Source organism: Passer domesticus, chromosome 13 (assembly GCF_036417665.1).
Source record: "Passer domesticus isolate bPasDom1 chromosome 13, bPasDom1.hap1, whole genome shotgun sequence".
Classification (NCBI taxonomy): Eukaryota; Metazoa; Chordata; class Aves; order Passeriformes; family Passeridae; genus Passer; species Passer domesticus.
Genome location: NC_087486.1, coordinates 5,916,667 through 5,936,646, shown reverse-complemented (window position 1 = coordinate 5,936,646; position 19,980 = coordinate 5,916,667). Strand labels below are relative to the sequence as shown.

At 44.5% G+C, this 19,980-nt stretch overlaps 1 long non-coding RNA gene across 1 annotated transcript in view; it reads left to right on the top strand.

Annotated features, from left to right (window-relative positions):
- Positions 1 to 12,643, top strand: part of LOC135280170 (uncharacterized) — a 114,919-nt gene extending 102,276 nt beyond the window's left edge. The window contains exon 5 of the long non-coding RNA XR_010347219.1: positions 8,659 to 12,643. This is a non-coding gene — a long non-coding RNA (uncharacterized LOC135280170). The remainder of the gene's footprint in view (positions 1 to 8,658) is intronic.
- The last annotated feature ends 7,337 nt before the right edge of the window (positions 12,644 to 19,980 follow it).

Sequence of the window (19,980 nt, the reverse complement as noted above, 5' to 3'; positions counted from 1 at the left end):
TTACTCTCTGAGTACAGTCAGCTCAGGATTTCCTAAGATTAATGTGATTCTCAGTAAGCTGCCCTGGGTTCCTCTTGTAGCTGCTTGTCCATTCTGCCCTTGAACATCCACAATTGTAGAACCACTGTGGAAAAGGCACATTGCTTTTAGAACAAAACCTATTATCCCCTCCAATGGTACAAACCCACACTTACTCTAAAGCCTTTAGTTGAGTAATTTTTTATCAGTGAAATCTGAACAAGGGAGGGGGTTTGACCAAATTAGTGAATGTAAAAGAGGAAGTTCAGGGGGAAACTGTTTTATGATTATGCCTCTTAAATCTTGCATTATTTTAGCAATGCAAATTCAATGCTGCATTTTAATTCCCTTGTTAATATGGACTTTTCCAGTCCTGCATGTTATTTATGTCCCTTTAAGCCAGAAAGGGAATCTAGCCCAAGGGTTTTGTATCATCCTCTATTTGCTCCTCCTCCTTTCTTTTTACAAATTAGAGTAACAATGTCATAATTTTGAATAACATTATACTTTTCAATTCCTATAAACTACAGTCATGTTCTCTAGCCACAGGGATGTTGAATCTAAAAGAGAAATAAAATCCAACCCAGTCGCATTTCCACAGTGAGACCCCAGGCAGATGATGCTTTTGGTATTCTCATGCCCACGCTTTTTCAGTTTCCTGGATGTGGCTCTTGGCATCCTGGAGTTGTTTGTAGTAAATGGTGTTCACTGAGCAAACCTGTCCCTCCAAATGCCTGACTCTCCTTGTTGCTCCTCTCCCCACATCTCGATTTTCTCACACATTGGTACAACAAGCACTGCAATAATTGGAGCACCATATGGCACTCGCAATTACAGAGCAATCCAGCATCGGTGGATTGGGTGAGTAGTCAGAAAGAATAAAATGAGCAAGGCTGCTGGTGTGAGCAGAAGATGACTAAATCAGTGTACTCACATGGCAGAGAAGCACTGAGTAAGTTACGTGTGTGTACAAGCTGGACTTGGGGAATTTTTTGGTTTTGTCCTCATCCATCATGAAAAGGCATCCTGGGTTAGAAGGGTGCACTGAACTGCTGCAGAGATAAGTGCCCTTCATGGCACATCTCTCTGAAGATGATCTTTATTATATTTGGCTTCCCTCAGGTCGGTGAGTTCTCTAATATTTCCCTGCCTGGGATTGTATTGCCATTTACCAGTTATAATGGGTATTTAGTGTCTTCAATTATTTGCTACTTCATTGAGAGCACAGCAGTCATTGGAGCCATTGTGGGATTCTCAGTTAATCCTCTAAATAATAAAAGGAATCAGGGAGCATGTATAAGCTATGAGATTTTCCTGGCCTGGCTGTCAGCTGGGAATGTGAGCAAATCATGCCCACGAGCCATCACAGTCACGCTAACAAAAGCTTTGGGGCACATGCAAAAATACAGATTGTGGAGTATTCTTGGGTTGTGTCTCTGGAGAAATGTTACAGATGTGCTTGAAGAGTCTTGTGGTGATGTAAAATGCATGTCCTTTATGGATGGTTGCTCATATGTGCAGAGTGTCAAGGATTTTGGTGTAGAAAACCCCATTTGGTATTTTCTCTCTGCTAAAACATCTTCCAACTGAAACACTTCAGCTGCTTGGACGAAGATTGTCTTTCACACTAAATAGCTGTTTTCATATTTGCACTAAACCTTTTCTAACAACGTGGAATGGACATGATGGATGCCACAGAAGGAAGGACACGTTCCCAGGGAAGGTTAGTGGGTGACCTCCCAGGATGTCACCTTCTCCTCAAGAAGCCCCAGGACATCCTTTCCTTTGTTTCTGCAGAGCAGATGCAAAGCAACCAACCCCTTTTTTTTACCCGAGGACAAATCACTTCCAAGTGCATCTGGATGAGCATGAAGAATGAGAATATGAATACAGACAATTATGATGGAGTAGAGGCCTTGTAAATTTATAGCCAAACTTACCCCCTGGTAACTCATTCATCTGCGTGTCTTGACAGAATGCATGAGAAATAGGGGGACAATAAAGGCTTTTGTTATGCTGAAAGATGTTAATAGCTGGCCTCAGGGTGAGCTGGGTTTCCAAGACAATCACAGATAACACACATAACACAGCAAAACTCAGGAGAATGAACACTGAAACCTGTATTTTGCAAAATAGAGAGACTGGGGCTAGAGAGCAGGGTGGGGGTTGTCTAAAGGTACAGGTTTTATGGGATGTTATTTTTATGGAAAAGTACTTTCTGGGACTGCGGTGTAGCTGAACTGCTCATTACACTTATGGAAATATCCAGAAAAACATCATTATAGACTACTGTGCCTCAGCGGGTGGGGTCTAAGGAGGTGTCAGAGGGCGCTGGGAATGGGCCCTTGTGCCCCTCCAGCCTCTCTGCCCCACTCCAGCACCACGCTGGGAACAAAAGGCAAAGAAATACCGGCAAAGAAATACTGCAGGGAACTGCTCTGACAGCCTTTGGATGGTTAGAGAGCTTTCAGAAAAGCTTCCTTATAATTCAGTCTCTCAGGAAGGGAGGTTATAATGCAGATGTGTCCTCAGCCCTGGTACACAGTGAAGCTCCTTCTCTCATCTCCTTTCTGTCTCTTTTCACTCTTGTCTCTCCACAAGCTGCTGTCCCTCGGGGAAGACACCATCATAATCACAGCCAGTGTAAGGGATGGGATGTTTGCTTATAGTTTGTGAATTTAAATCTGGACTGGCTTGGTTCTGTCTGAAAATAGTGTCCTTTCCAAGGTGATGCTTTTGTGAAAAGGCTCAGGAATAAACAGCTGGAATGGGTCCACTCCTATGTATTTAGGGAAACATACACAGATGTTTTGAGTGCATTCCCCTGGCCTAAATGTAATGCCTGAAGGCTGGCTTCTGGTCTAAACAAGTGTATAGGTTTGCTCTGTAGTTGGTAGGACTAAATTGTGACTTTCAGAAATTGAAATTTCTCATTTCTCTTGGACATCCATCTTAGGATGAGACAAAGGAGGTGTTTCTCTCCCCAGTGACTGCAATAGAAACCCAAAATTCCTGCAGGTCAGCTGCCCATGCTCAGTTGAGAGGAAACCAACAGAGTTCAGCAGCAGTGGCAGGTTTGCTCCATGCACCCCTGTACACTTGATAAGAAAACCTTTCCAGAGCCTTCACCACAGCTGCAAAGCACAAACTTCACATGTCTTCTCTGCCAGAGGAAGAAAGTAAGAATATCCTAAGGGAAAATGCACAGAGGATCTTAGGAAGTACTTTTACCTCAGTCTGGACATGTGACTAGTAACAAAATGACTGGTGAGCAAGCAAGAAACTTGAATTTTTTAAGGCAATGCCAGTTGTTGTAGATGAGAGCCATTGATGTGAGGGGACAAACTGGAACTTTGATGGGATGAACACACTCCAGAAAGGCCAGCCCCAAAAGTTAAACTAGTGACTAACACAAGTGAAACTGAGCACATTTTACTCTTGGTATCCATAATATAAGTAGAGACATTTATTTATTTTAGCTTTCATCTTCTTGCACTTCTGTCCTCAAAAGAGATAGTTTGGATCAAGTCACTTAAGTCCACACCGAAACAAAATGTACCTTTGTGATTGATATCTACAAAAACTCAGAGTGACAAGGTAATAAAACTGGAAAGGTTTGGGCTCCTTCAGGGAAATCCAGTTGCACTCACTTTGCTGTCAGAATAATGGGGTGTCTATTTTGTGGTCATAGAGTTAATGCATTTGATGCAGGTAGAATAGTTTTCAAGTAATTTCATTCTGTTTCTTATAGATATGCACATGGCACACCATTATAGACTAAATGTCTGTAAATTGTGGATGCTCTGTAACCCCAAATTATATTTGAGAGAAAACAAACCATTCCATGGCTCCTGCTGAGCTGCTGGAACTTAGGCTGGTGCTGCTTTGGAAGAAGATAGGTTCACATTTTTGAACAAAGCAGTGAGGCTGGATAAACACAAATGTATTGAGGGTTGATATTTCAGATCAGGGGGAGGATTTCAGGAAATTCACTGAATGTTCCTTGTGCTTCTGTTCACCCAGAGGGACAACTTAAACAAAAAGGAGCAGTCACACTGAGAAACAGATGCCAGCTTTTGGAGCAGGGCAAGCAAAGGACAGCAAAATGATGCAAGACAGAGAACATCTGCTGGGTGATGAAGAGTTGCTTTCAGGATGGTCGGGTGTGCAGGGTTTCTGAAGCCGTGTTTAGTCACCAGTGGGCTCTTCCCCTTGCTGAGCAAAGTGAGCATTATTGCTGTCATGTTCTGCCATCCAAAGAAGGCGGCATTACAGCATCCACTCTCTCAAACAGTGAGGGTGAGATGCAAAATCAGTGGCTCAGGTTGCTGAATATTCCCTGTACAGTGAAGTGCTGTCATATCCCCCTTGTGAGCTGAGGGAGGGTGGCAAAACTGGAGGTCCTTTAGCTCATTCTCATCCTGATCCTTCCTTTCCCCCTTGCCTGAGCACTTGCTGTCAGATCTGAGGTAATGATGACTTTCCACTGGATTTAGGAGAGGGATATATCTCCTTACAGGCAGTAAGAGAATCGTGGTTGGAGCTGCAGAAGGAAGGGAGAAGGGCTCAGCTGTGTGGAGCCCATGAGGAGAGGCTGACACACAGAGAGGCTGAAGAATTTAAGATCATATTGTAAAGAGCAGTGGTGAGATTGCTCTCACCTCAGTCCAGGTATCTAATCATCCAACCTGATTCAGATTTCTACATTAGGCTAAGATGAATCACAGTCTGAGCACACCCTCTCTCTCCACTGGCTGCAGTCAGTGTCTAGAGCAGATGAAGTTGTCTGAGCTGGAGCTCTCTGTGTCTGCTGAGCTGCATCTGGCCCCATATGAGGGAGAGTAAATTTGCCTGTGCAAATCCCAGTTTGAGCATTGGGATATTGCTTCCTCTTTCAGTGAAAGCTGCCTGTATAGCCATTTCTACACTCCCAGCAGACTAATTATTACAAAATTTCTCTGTCATTGCTTTGCAACGGTCCACAGCTTAACTAATTTAAAAATGCAAATGAATGCTAAATTGCAGTTGAATCTGAACCATCTCCTTCTCCCTCTCTCTCTCCCCTTCTTTCTTTTTTTCTTCTCTGCTGGGAAAAGAAAGATACAGCAGACATTAAATGCTGATGGTGAAAATCAATCTTTCAGATTTGAGGTAATTTTAAATTAGATCCCAGTGCCAGGGATAGTGACATCACCAGAGTTGCTTGATTGATTTGTGATTTGAGGAGAAACAGCTTGGACTCCATCCTCCCTTTGTCCTTACAGAGAGAAATGAATGTTGCAGCCTTCAGCTCTTTTCCCTGGGAAGCTTTCACACTCAGATGGTCTCAGATGTTGGGGAGAGGCATTCAGGGAGAACTCGAGCAAATGCCTGAGCTCAGACACATCTCCTTGTACTGCTGTGGTCCTCGGGCATCAGGCTGGGGCTCTGTGCTCGTGCAGAATCAGCTGAAGGGCTGTCCCCTCTGCAGCATCTCTAACCAGCTGCTGACACCGAGTCCAGCTGTTGGTGCATTCACAATCTGTAAGATCAGTCAAGATTGTCTCGTCTCTGTCCCCTCCTTTCCCTGCCTGCTGACATCAACTCTTCTCTGAGACAGTAACTTCTTTAAGGAGGAGTCTATAGCTACATGTGTGAGAGGGACTTGGGCAAGGTCTAGCACCATGGTTAGTGGTTTTTAGCTGCAGGATCACACAGACAGCCTAAACAGCCATTCACAGACAGCCTTGTTGCTTTCATAATGCCAGCACTGCACTGTAGCACAAACACTGAGTTGGATGCTCAGAAATGAGCATTTAGAGAGTCAGTGATGAGCTCAGAGTGAAGTACTGATATTACATCCCTCCATCCCTGGCAGGAGAGTCTGGTAATCCAAGCCTCCCCACTGCTGACTGCAGATCTGTGTGCTCTATAGCTGAGTTATGTACCCAGACAAGAATATCCAAAACAAAACTCCTCTGTGCTTCAGGGCTGAGGATAACAGACCTGCTTACCCGTTCATCCTCAGCTCATATATTGATGATAGTCTTCATGATAAATGACATCTTGCTGAGCAAAATATAGAAAATTACAAGAATCACCCCAGAGGGCAGCTGCTGGCAGCTGTGTACACAGGACTATATTGCTGTTCATGAAGCATTTTTTCCATTTTGCAAATTGATGCAGAGATGAAATTTCCTGAGTGTTTGTTGACACTCACGTATAGCAGACAGATTTCTAAATGGGCTCTGCAGAGATGATTGAAATTCCATCTTGAGTTCCTCACTGTGTCCATTGGCTTTGTAAAATCCCATGTTGTTTGCTGGGTTGATGTGTGATGGAAGGTAAACATGGTTCTTTGGAGCTGTGAACCCTTTTGTTACCCCAAAGCAGTTGCTAGAGGTACACACCCCTGACAGACACACACACCCCCCTCATGGACACACACACCTCTCCTCCCAGGTCCCAGACCACTAAAGTGTGTGGGAGAGACTGGTTTTCAATTACAATTCAAATGTCACAATGATAGAGTCCTCCAAATCCTTTGACAAAAGTGTGCATGGTTAAATCAAACTGTAATGCCTCAGGCTCTGGGTAGTTTTGTTGACCATCAGCTTAGTGCCAAATCTCCTGGGATATTTCCATGGATTCAGAACATGCAGGGGGTGCTTCCAGCCCTTGCTCTTGGCTGTCAGGCAGATGTAGCTGTTGAATTCCCATATGTGACCTCTTAATAATCCTGTGAGGAAGAGGAACCCTTGGCCTTCTGTTCCATGCAGAAAAGCTTTCAGTGTCTCAGCCTGGGTGCAGATGTGTCTGTGAGGAGGCACAGATAGCTTTCTGTGTGGACTGACTGCATTCAAAGAGGGAGGAAAGGAGAAAGAGGAACAAGAAAGAGTTTTCTGCATTTTCCCTGAGGGAGTTTCTTCCTCTGCCCTGGGCTCCCCCAGGGGCTGTAGCTGAGCTGGCAGTGCCAGCCCCAGGTCTGCTGGCTCCCTGTTCATGGCAGGGCACACTCACAGAAAGAGTTCTCTGGTGCAGAATTGCTTTAGTGTTGTTTCATTCTCCTGAGCTCCTGAGGGAGAGGAGAAGTCGTTGCTGGATAACCCAGGTCTCTCCAGCTACAGGCTGACAGTTTCTGTGATCTAAGCAAGAACCTTCTGGAGGTTTCTCTGTTGTGCCCATTAAAGCCCTCAGGGGATCACCAGCACACGGTGAAGGATGGCTGGAGAATTTCCCCAACACTTCCCTGGCCAGAGGGAAGGCACAGAGGAGCTTTTATGCAGACTGGAACTGCAGGAGTCCTAATGGCCTGTCATGCTGGCTGTACTAGAGATCTGCATTATTGGTGGTGTTCTTGTAGGAGCTTTATAGCCACACATATGACAGCCTTAATTATGGATGTGTGTATGAGGCCAAATCCTCATCTTGGTGATACCAGTGCAAAACTGAGATTTATTATTATTGTAATTTCAGAGTAAGCTCTAGCCTTACTTTGGGAACAGGAGCTGACCAAAGACCACCTGTGCAGTGGGAAGGGATGAGGAAAACCTGGTAAGCCACAGTCCCTCTGGGCACAGAGTGCTGCAGATCTGTGTTTGTCCTTTCCACATGGGCTCTGAGTCAATCCTTTCGGGAAAAAACCTCACGTCCCTCCTGCCTGAGTGTGTTTGGGGGAGGAAGAATAAAACTGGATCTCCTCTGTGTCAGAATCCCATATATATGCGTGTGTGCAAACACACACAGAGAAGTATGAGTATGTATTTATGTATTTTTGTTTTCATATCACCTGGGGGTGTTTCTTTCCCCGTGATTTTCCACTAGTAGGCAACAAAGCAAATTGAAGATGAATTCCATTTAATTTTACTGATAAAGAACATTGCAGTCACAAGAGGTTTACCATTAAAGTTGGAGGACATTAAGTATTTGGGGTTTTTTTAGTTGCAAGATAATAATGTTCTGGTGTAAATGTTTTATAATTATCTCATGAATTATTCATGGTTAACTTGTTAACCCAGCATTTTATGGGATATGGTCTCTGGAGTGCAAGGAGAAATTTCAAGATAAATAAATGTGAAGACAGGACCCAGCTGCAACAATGAAAATGCATTGAGGCCCCTGATTTATTTTCTGTCTGTGCTGAAGGGTGGTTTCATTCTTTTATTTATATTTTTGTGGTGATGAGCCACAGAACTTGAGTAAGTGGATGAGGTTATTTTCTATATATAGAGAAAGAAAAGAAAAACTGGGAAATAAATCAAACTCTCGTCACTGTTTTTTAATCTGAAAGTGGTGCTTGAATTATTTCACCTATTGTTCTGCAGCTCAGAGGTTCCATTATTGTTGATACTGTCTCCATCTGGTGAATCATTAATGAAAAATGGAAACCAGCAGATATTTTTCTTTATGCATATTACTGGGCCTCTTTTCTGTCTTCACCTTTCCCTCTACTTCCCCGTCTTCTCTCCTCTTTCATCCTTATTCTCATTTCAGTTCTTTAATAATTTCTTTTAAAATTGTTTTTCTCTTTCCTTTTCCATTCTTCTCTCTGTTGCTTTGGGATTGTCTTTTTTTCCTCACTTTCCTGTGATCCTTTCACCATGTCTCACCTATGTTTTTTATTGTCTGCAACTCCCTCTTTGTTCTCTCTGTTGCTCACAGGACCTTTGTGGTATCTGCTGCAGTCCAAGAGCCTTGACCCCAACTTCTGAGGGAGGAATCAGAAAAGTTCCTTCAATTCAAAGAAACCAGTGGCAATTTCTGGAAGAAGAATGTTGAGACTCAAACCTGGACTTCCAGCCTGAATGTCCATCAGGCCTTGATAACCAAAATGCACCAGGAAGAGGAGCAATAACTGCATTGCTGTATGCCAGAGATCAATGGGCAGAACACCCTGCAAGGGCCTGAGAGGGCTCCCAGCTTGCCTGAAATTCATGAATCCAAATGGAAAAGAGAAAATGGCAAATGACACTTAATCCCAAAGTGAGCAAAGCTGTCCTTGTGTCCAGAGGAACAACTGACAGCTGACACAGGACTGGGATCTCCAGGGATCTCTGCAGGAGCAATGTCTCCTCTGGGGAAGATTAAAGCTTGGTGCAAACTCCAAGGTCACCTCTGTGTGAGCAGTGGGAAAGGGGCAGTGTAAAACCCGGGATCACCTGAGCTCGCTGGCATCCAGCTGCTTGGCAGTGCTGGGGTTTATTGCCCTGGAGATTCCACAAAGAGCATTCACCCATCAGGAGCTCTGGGCTCTGCAGAGTCTGATGGATATCCTGAAAAATTTTGGAGTGACAGTTTGGAGGGTAGCTGGCAAAACACGAGCCAGTAAGACATTGTAGAACGATGAGTTCACAAGCAGAAATTTTTAGAGAGGGAATTTGAGAATGAAAGAGTAATTCCACCAACCTTCACCATTCATTTATTTAAATTTTTGCTATAAAATGGACAGCAGAGGAAAGTCAAGACTTGCACTGATGATTTTTCATTCTCTTCCCCCCCTGCCCCTGATCTTTTATTTATTAAACTGCTCTGGGTGCGCCTTTCAAATGACTTTTTTTGGCTTACTGTTTATTATGTCTTCATCAGCCTTGAAATGGCAGCTGCAGGCAGCTTGATAAATGGATCGAAAAGCTGCTCCTGCCAGAGTCAAACTAACAAAAAGCCCTCAATATCCATAAGCTTTTTTGTTTTAGCATTTCTAAAACAAGCACTATTTCCCTCAAAGCATCACTGCAGAGTGATGCACCAGTACCCCTGAGTGTTTCAACAAAGGGATTTTTTTATCCAGTGGTGCCCAGGGCAGAAGTTCCTCACTGGGTCATGGACAGGATTCAGCCTGCAGCTCTGGAGAGCAAGGGCAGAGAAAGAGAGATAGAGATGGAGAGAGAGAGAGAGAGAGAGAGAGGGAAAGAAAGAGAAAAAGAAAGATGTGGTCTTAGGAAAGCTGAGAAAATCTTCACTCCAAAATGTGCTGGGCAGATCAATGGAGTAAATGAGGCAAAATGTATGAAGTTGCTCACAGAGATTTGCAGCTTCCATGCAGCTATTTTTTACCCAGATGCTTTCTGAACTCTTCATTTCCTCCCAATCCTTCTTTAAATATGAACAGCTCAATATATCCCTGGTTCAAACCTTTTGTCCTTACACATTCCATAAGTGTATTATGGACTATAATACACTTATATTCCACAGTTGGCCCAGCCTGGCAGTAAACAAGGGTTTAGCTACTGTGGCTTATTGACAGTGGTGAATGGTGCAGTCCCATCTGTGAAGGTATAAAATACCCACAAGAAAATAAATACCCCAGAAGAAAGCGGTAAGGAACCGTCCAGGTGAAAACCTGCCATGTTATCTGTTTACAGCACAAATGTTTCAGCAAAGGAAGGGTGAGGGGGGAAAATTCACCACCAAAAAATACCAAACCAAACAAACAAACAAACAAAAAAAAACCCAACAAACAAACAACTGAAAAAGGAATGAAAGTGTGTGGCTTGTGAGAGGAAGGAAGAGCTCTAGTGGTGAAAACTGCCGGCAGAATGACAGAGGCTTGTGCTCTGCTCCTCACTAAGGTTGTTTCAGCTCTACATGCAAAGGTGATGAATATGCAAATAAAGAATGTGAATCTCCCCTGGCCTGAGCTGTTGGTGTAGAATTTGGCACCGTGGATCACCCTGACAGCAGTGCACCCCACTCTCCTGACACCTTCTCGGCACCCAGCAAGGTGTCTGTCTCTGCCAGAGTTCATAATCTTCCTGTCTCTGTCCTTACCCACTGGCTCTCTCTGGCTCTCTCTGGCTGTCTCTGCTGTCTGTGTCACCGAGGGGCTGCCAAGGTCCTGGCTGCTTAGGGACACACCTTCCCAGTAGTGATTCCAGTGCCATAGCCACGCTGTGGTTTTTCTTTCCTAATTATGGGGAGCCACAATCACTGAGTTATTGCAGTCACCCAGCCCTCTCTCCTTTTTTTTCTGTCTGCTCCACTGCCTCTTCAGAACTGCCTGGGTTCAGGAATAATTTTGCTGCTCCTTGGGGCAGGAGGTGAGTGTGGGACAGAGGGATGGATGCTGCTTTTCACTCCCTGGAAAGATGTGGCTGCCCAAGGCTGTGCAGGCAGGAATGTTAATGGGATAAGAGGTAAGAGAGCAGAAGGTAGCTGGACCCTGTGATTCTCTGGTTATTTAGAATGCATAATTGCAGTTTGTTTAACACCAAAGGATAACTGATCATTCACAGCAAAGAAGCCAGTGGTGCGGATCAATATTTCTATTGCCCTGCTGGAAAAATAGCAGAAAAGGAATGGCTCTTTAATGATTACAGCAGAGCAGAAGAAGCCTGTGCTAAAGGCTGTTTGTAGCAGGGGCCAGCAGAGGGTTTGTGCAGTGCTGGCTCTCATTTCAGACTTGAGGTTCCCTGAATGACTGTGGATGATGTACCCTGCACTCCAGAGGTGGCTTGGCTGGAGACAGGGCAGAGAACAGCTCTGCCATCCTTGATCTAGAGAGAAAAATTAACTAATCCTGAAGGTAAAATAAGGAATATATGTGGGACTGTTACTTGAGTATATCTCAACTGAGCATTTCAGCCTTCATTTTCTACTCACACCATACTGCTGAATATTTTTTTCTGCAGGCATAAGAGTTACTAAGAGCTGACTTCACTTGGCACAGCCAGAGCTGGATTTGCACTGGCACCTGTGGGATCCTGTGGTAGAAGCACAGACAAATTTGGTAAAACACAGTTTTACCAAAATGTTTAGCTGAAAGTTTTTGTTTCCAATTAAATATTTGTTGAGCCTTTCTTGGAGGGTCGTATGGAATGAGGAAGTGACTCTTTGAATGGGGTTCTGTGTAGGAATTCTTTATTATAGGCACTGACAAGGAATATGGCTCTGAATTAACTATATCTGAGCTTGTACTTGTTTTGGCCATGAATCAATATCCTGATTTCTCATCCAGAGCTTGCATCTTGTATATAATTATTCTGCCATGCCCCGTGAAACAAAAGACTGAGAACTGTCCCAGAACAAGAGTAATTTCTAAGTCGGTTTGGATGAGGTGGCCAATCCTGACTGACCACCCCTGAACCTTGTGCTGAGCTTACCCAGCAATAGGCCACTAAATAGTTTAGAGGAAAAAAGAAATGAAGAATCTTTACATCATAAATCAACACCGGGGGAGCTGGAGCAGGTTTTTTCTTGGGGTGTCCACAAATGCAGGCTCAGAGCCCGAGGCTTCTGGCAATCAGGGCACCGCAGGGCTCAGTCCCACAGGTTTCCCTGGCACAAGACTGACCTCCAGTGGCACTGACTTGTGTGGTTGGGCCGTGAATCTGGGGAGGATGTGTACAAATGCTCTTTAGAGGCCACACGTTCAGTTTTCAGGGCAGATATTTGCTCCTTGCCTTCTTCAGACCTTTCCAGCATAAGCACAGATGTTGGGGACAGTCTCCTGCTGAGCTGGTAAATGTGACGTGGTTCAGCTGAGGTGGAAAATTCTGAAAATGTTCTCATTAAATAGGAAGGAAATATCCTACCTCTGGCTTCTCTCCCTGCAGGCCAAAGTGGTGAGAAAGAAAGAAGCAAAAGAGAAAGGGAAGAAGCTGAAATTTTTGGGGCAGAGTGAATTTCACTCTGCCCCAAAAATTTTCAAATGAAATTCTGCTGCCTGTGTTTGAGGTGCTTAATCCCAGGACAGTGCATTATTTGCAGCTTTACCTCTGCAGGGTGAGGGGGGAAACTCATCCCAATTCAACCTGTGGTTCTACTTCCCAGGGTGGCAAGCTGGTGGGAGGAAGTGCTCACCTGAATGAGGAGGAACCACCTGCACATCACTCAGGCTTTCCTTCCTTTCCAGAAACCATACATCTTCTTCTAATGGTGGAATTACAGCTCTCTGATTCCTCTAAAATTGACACAGAGCCTTCCTTTTTTTTATTGCTGGTTGGAGTTTGGTTCCTGCTATGTCTTTGTAGAGGGTTTCCTTGTGTTTCATGTGTCCTCATCACGGTTCTGTTGGTGGCTCTCTCTGACAACACTTTCCTCACTGTGTGGATACAGATCTCTCCTCGTCCTTAGTGCAGCACCTCAGTGCACTTTCTGCCAGTGAGGAGTCACTTGGTGGATTTAGGACGAGGTGTTCTGGCTGGCTGATAGCTACTAGAGCTCCAACAGAAGGAAGAAGCTATCTCCTCTGCCAGTGGAGAATTTCTGTGAATGGTAAGACACAGCAATGCAGAAATGCTTATTTATCTGTGAGAAGGTGAGGAACCTGTCAGCTGCTGGAGATAGGTCCTGATGCTGATTTCCAAAGGAAACTGGCATCACAGAGTAAGGACTAGATAAGGTGTGAGGGGCTGCCCTGGATCTAGTTCAGTTGTTGCACTTTTATCTCTGAGGGGATTTTCAAGGAGAGAGCTGCCACTGGGCAAGACTTTTGGGCACCCAGGGCTGCATTAACAAAGAGAGATCTTTGCCCTACCACCTGTGTAGGTAATCAGAGGCCATCCTGGACCAAGTACATCTGGTATTCAGACTCAGTAAGGCTCAGATTTAGCTCAGATTTAGCTCAGATTTAGCTCAGATTTGTACACGGGACAGGTGCCAGTCACAGGCTTTGAGCTGAGGCACTTGTCCCCTGTCAGAATCTGGAAAGGGGAGGTGGAAAGGTCACAGTGCCCTTGGCATGTGAGTAAGAGCAGCATTCACCTGGTGATTTATGCTGATGTCTGCTCTGGGGCTCAGGGGTTGGGGTGAACTTGGACAGGCTGCAAAGTGGAGAGATGAAATGCCTCACTGAAAAGGAGCAGCAGGAGCTGGGAGCAACAGGGAGAGGTCTCTGGAGGGAGCAGGGCAGGCACAGCTGAGCTGCCTTTCCCAAAGCCTGCTTAGCATAGGCCAAGGCCCTCATTTGCTATTGACTGGAGGGATGTTTTACAAGTGCCCCTTCTGGTTCAGAGAGACATGAAATCTGTCTGTAATTAAGTTAATTTGGAGTTGAACATGGGCAAAGATAATGAGGTGGAAATAACAAAAGAAGAAAGATGGGAAGGTGTTGCTAAGGAACAGGTCTTTTGCATTAAATCCTCTCCCTTCCCCAGTCAAATAAAACCATTTTTAGGGTCTTTATGGCTGAGTGATGGGGCAGACAGAGCACAGGCACGGAAATGACTGCTAGATCAAGAGTTCAGAATAATAAGGGAGCTAAGAGGAGGGGTGTGACTTGGAGAATTGAGAAAGGCAGAAGGGGTGGCAGCTGTGACCAGCACAATTCAGTGGCAGAGCAGTGGCTTTGGGCTCAGCAGAGTGGTGTCCTGTGCCTGACCTTGTTTGAGGGAACCCCACAGTGCCCTGAGCCTCTGCTGGGAGCTGCTCTGAGATATGGACACAAGGATTGGCCATCACCAGGTCTTGCTTGTCAAAGATCAGAAACAGCCCTGCCCAAAGTGCAAGGCTTTGAACTTCCTCAGTGCATGACCCTGCTGAGAATTCCCACTGGAGTCAAGCATCAGGGTGAAGGCTTAAGATTGCTTCTCCTTGGCTTCTAGAAACGGTGTGAAACATAATATATCCAAGCCAAAAGGAGGATGGAAGTGAGGTCCACAGAAAGGACCAGAATATTTAACAGCCAGCAAAGCATAAGCAAATAGACAAGTCATTATCAATGAGTTTGTTTGAATTTGACAGAGCTTTCCTGCAAACATGGGGGAGGCAAGGGAGGTGAAGAATTCCCCGCCAGTGTGAGCTGTAATAAAGGACCTGCTGTTTTCTGATTCTCACTCTCTGTGAAAATTGAAAAGGTTAGCCAGGTAATTGAAATCGGGACTGGAATACAAATAACAGTGTGAAAACCCTACAGCTGGCAAATAAAGTTACAGAGAAAAGACTCAGTTCTCAGTGGAATTTCTTAGCAGCAAAAAGACTGGATGGATGGGGGGAAAGAGATGATTTTCAATATACCTGTTCCTCCTGGGAGGGAAGATAGGGAATGAAATGAGACCGGAAGGAACCAGGCTGAGACTAACACTTACATGAGTGCTCCTTGCTGTTAATGCAGGAGACACACGAAAACTGAACTGTGCTGAGGCTGAATCATGTCTGGCACTCCTTGCTGCCTCTTGGAGGAGTGCAGTGGGTTTGTTGGGATTTGCTGGGCTGTCATGTGAGCCCCAGCTTTGGGAATATTTAGTGTTATAAGCGCAGAGAGCCAGCTCCACATGACTCAGCCCCTCATCTTGGGACTGGGACACATAACCAAAGCAGATGTATCTGGGCCAGTGTCAACTGCTGTTCATCTTTGTTACATGCAGGAACACAAACTGGTTTGCATCATTTTAAGCTAAGAGCTTGCTGTGTCTCTGTTCCAGTGGAGGGGCCTGCCAGTGCTACTAAGATGGAAATTTCTGCCTGCTGCTCTTTCTGTGGTTTGTTTTTCTGCAGGAGCAGGTAACCTGAGCTGGGAGGAAACAGTGCTGCAGGGCTTAGGGGAAGCTGAGTTTTGTGGTGCTAACCAGGTTTGTTCACACTCAAAAAAACCCTTTTCATGCAGGATTTCCCTAACACCAAGCCGGCTAACAAACCCCAGTCTGTACACGGTTAAATAAACATGGTTAAAGATGCCTCCAGGTTCCTGTGTTAATGCTTTGTTTCCTTCCTCACAGTCTGGTGAGTTTTTCTGTTTCCCAAAACTCTGACTCTTTTGAACTGTGACTTTTGTACTTTTTTGCTGCAGTTGCTCTGTGCTGCCCAACCCAACTGCACTGCAGTCAACAGCAGCACGAAAAACCTTCTTTTTGGAGACTTTCCATTGAGTTCAGGCAGCTGTTTAGCTTTGGCAGGACAGATCTCCTCCCTGCCCTTGTCATCTCCAAAGGAGTGAAGGAAAGAAAACTGCAAGGTTGCAAACAAAAGCTGCAAATTCTACGAATGATGGAGTGATAGAGCTTTGCTGGAATTTCTCTGCCTTTTGAGTGTAGCCCAGGAGTCCCAGAGGCACCAGCCCCAGAGCAATGAACAAAGTGGTAGGTGAGCCCCTGAGGGTGCTTTCCTCCCTCTGTTTAGTGGTGATTTAGCTTCGAGCCATTTGCTTTGCTCATTTGGAGCATGATTTTCCTACTGAGTCACTTCTAAGGGAGTCTCTTGGGTTCTGAAAAAATGAAACAAGCTGAAAAGGTTTGATAAACATACCTGCTCTACAACAAAGAGCACACAGCACTCCAAGGTGACTTGTGCCTGGTTGTGTTTTTCAGCTGCAGAAGTTATGCATAAAAACTACCTGTAAAACACCTAAAGTGGATGACGAAGCAGGTCAGATAAATTTGTTTTAGCACAGCTTTTTCACTCTCATTTGACTAGAAAAGGGAATACAGTTTTCCTCTGATGGAGATCATGTTGTAGACATCTGAGTCAAAGGGTCTTCTGGAAGACCCACATCTGGCCAAAAAATCAAACAAAATCCTGTTCCTCTGGGAAGGAGCTTGCTGCATTTAATAAAACACTGTAAGCTGAAGATGCAAGAAAAAAGTTATTTGGGATTTTACAATAAAAATGTCAGTATTTTATTCATGAATTAGCTATCTTAGTGGGAAGCAAATTATTCCAACAGCTCCCATACACCTAAAATTAATCCTTCTTTAAAAATTAAGTGGATTTAAGATAATTTGCCTTTAAAACATCAAAAAGCTACAGCTTTTCAGGGTTTCCAAAAATCTAGATGGTAAAAGAAAGTCTTCTTCTGCTGGTAGCAAATGAGTTTAACTCTGTCGGGGTATGACCAAGACAGGCTGTTGATTATCCAGAATGTAAATGGGAAGAAATGTTGAGGAGAATCAACAACCCTTGACTCTCCTGGAGAGGTTCTTACATTACAGTCCATTTTGTACGTGGCAAATTCCTTTTTCAGAGTCAGGGAATCGTGCACAAGATGTTCACTGTCTTTTGGTGCATGGTGACCTGCCCTAACAACCTCAAAACTGTGTTTTTCCCAGGAGAGAAGCCTGTAGGGCCCAGATTGGCCAATTTTCTGCAGTTTCTTTGGCAACTCTTTTAACCCCCAGCTCACTCTGAAGTACATTTGCCATCATTACTTTGACTTGGACCAAATTATAAACTCAAATTTTAATCCTTGCAAGAACTTGTTTGATTTCTTGTTCATTCTTCTTTCATTATCATATTTCTCCTCACATTAATATCCATTTGATATGGAAATGCCACAGCTCAGCAATTTGCTAGTTTGTAGAGAAAGAAACATCAGTGGGGAAAATATTAACAAGTGTCATAATGAAAGCAGAGAAAATGAGACAACTGTGGGAAAACAGAGAGGGAGAGTAGGCCTGGCTCTTCCAGAGGCTGGGAAGGAGCAGTTTCTGCTTTGGGACCCTCTCCTGGCTATGTCAAGAGAGTTTTGTGCTGCCCAGTTTATAACCTCCTCCTCTGTAGGAGCAGGTGTGCAGAATTCTTGGATGCCACAAGGCCCATGGGGATTTGTGCTGGTTTTTTCCAAATATACCAGCTGAAACATATATCTATCTATCTATCTCTATCTCTATCTCTATCTCTATCTCTATCTCTATCTCTGTCTCTGTCTCTATCTCTATCTAATCTATATCTATATATTTTAATGTTTGTGACTTGGAATGAACTCTTGGTCCTGCATTTGGTGCTGGCTGAACATTTGGGGATGTCCATCTTCTGCTGCTCACATGGAATCAGAGGGAGAAACAAGAAGCATGAGGACTTCTGGAGCATGGACCAGGCTTAGGTGGACAGAATTTAATATATTTATTTTCATGTTACATACAGATACAGATACCATCTCTGCAGCTGAAATGTACATTTAGTTTTACTGATAAGCGGTGGTTTAAACACTCCAAAACACAGTGGTGTTCAAAAAGTCTTCCTATAAACTGAACAGAACCATCCACCTGCTGTTCATGGTGTTTTTTCCAACTGAACCTGGTGTTAGATCTGAGCATCACTCACTGGAAACAAACATAATTCTTCTCCCCTTTGAGTCTTCCTTGTAGCACATTTCAGACTCTCCACGTTTTGTTCGCAGTGCTGGAGCACTGCCCTGCTCTCCACACTTTCTGCTCACACATTTGCACATTTCCCAGAGGGAAACAGAAGCAGAGAAATAAATCAATAGACAGTTCTGTCTCCAAAGTCATGCTTGATTTCAAATAAATACAGTTTTATCACACCAGACCACTTTGGGGGAAAGAGAGTTGTTCTACATTTTTGTGCAACAGGAGTTTTTCTCAGCCAGTTGCCAACATTTTTCAGCAGTTGGCTATGAAAGCTCCTTAATGTATAAATAAAGGAACAGCATCAGTTTTCATGACATCTCTATCCATCTTCCTGTTTTTTTTTATCTTTGGATCCAGCTTTCAAAATGCAGGAGGTAAATATCAGAGCAGAGTGATAAACAACTCAAGCACTGACCTTTTGGGAAGAAAAGCCTCCAGTGGGCATTGACTACATTTAGGGACAAAGTGAATCAACTGTTTTCTAGAGATCCTCCCTCAGGAGTGAGGGGGTACCAAGCTGTGCTGTCACAGGGAACTTAACTTGGAGTCTCCAGTTAGCCTACATTTTTTTTCACTGCATTTATTTTATTTTCAGCAGAATTCAGAGGAGTTTTGACATGTCTCTACCAATAACACTTTCACAGGTTTGGTTTGGTGCAAGACTAAATGTTTTCAGCTTTGATTTTGGTATTTGGCCAAAAAAGCTCAATAGTTTTGCTTTTGCTTATGACTGCTTTTGGCTGACAACAAATTAAATGTGATAAAAACTGATTATAGGACAAGAAAATAAGTTAATTCAGAACCAGGTGATTTCATGATGATTTGCTTCTCACTACTCGTCCTCTAAAAGTTTTCCATCCGTGCACATTCCTCCCACCTCTGCTTCCCCTTCCTCACAAAACCCTTTTGAATTCCCTTGGGACAAAAACACGGCCACTTTGTTTAAGATCACATTAAATCTTCATCCCCCAACCTTTCTCTGCAGGTCTGTGTGCTCATCTGCAAGTCAAGGGATGCATTTCTCAACGCTGGGCTCTGCAGCTGAAGGTTGGGATTGTCTCATGAGGACAGGGGCATCACTCGAGGATGTCTCTCACTCGTGGATGGCTCTCTCTGCACCAACACAAGATGCTGTCTCACCCTAAATGCATAAAAGGCTTTGAAAGAGCCACAAAACCTGGCAGAGGAATGTCTCCAGCCCATGCTGGATGTGTGACTGTGTCTCTTCAGCCCTTTGGCTGGTGTCTGGGACAGATTTCACACACCCGGGACAGGGAGGAAAACCCTCAGGGCTCTGTGAGGGATCTGCCCAAGGGAGGCACAGGGTGAGGGAGGAAATCCAGCACAGGCACTGCCCAGGTGGTCCCCAGGTGGGATCACAGAGCTTGGAGCAGTGCACCACTGCCATGGCCTGTCCAGAGGGAAAACACTCTGTAATCTCTGGCAGAGAGAAAAAGAATGCAAAATTCCTGCTTGGAAATGTAAATGTCACTGGTAAAATGCAAGTGTCCACTTGGGGGTGGCAAAGCATTTCAGCTGTGTCTTGAGGGAGCAGGAATGGCCTTTTCTCTGCAGACCTTGTGTGTGGCTCTTCCCCTCTCCAAGGCTTGTTTCCCAAGACTGCAGGTGGTAAAAAGAGTCTGAAAATATTCCCCTAATGCTTCAGGAAAAGGGGACTCTCCAGCTGCCATGAATCTCCCACCTTGGAGTCCCACAGTGAGACTCAAACAGAAAACTTTGGGGCAAACAAAGAAAGAGACCATGGTAATCAGGAGTATATTCCCTTCCTCCTTGGTAGGAAATGTCATCTGGATCCCCTGCGACCAGAATGGAAAATGTCTTTATGCACACAGTGTATCATCTTTCAGGAGCTAATGCTGTTATTGGCTGTGATAACTCTGTGTTCTCAGGCTGTGTAAGTGACTGCCAGTCCCCTGGTGACACTGACGGGATGATTCTCTGT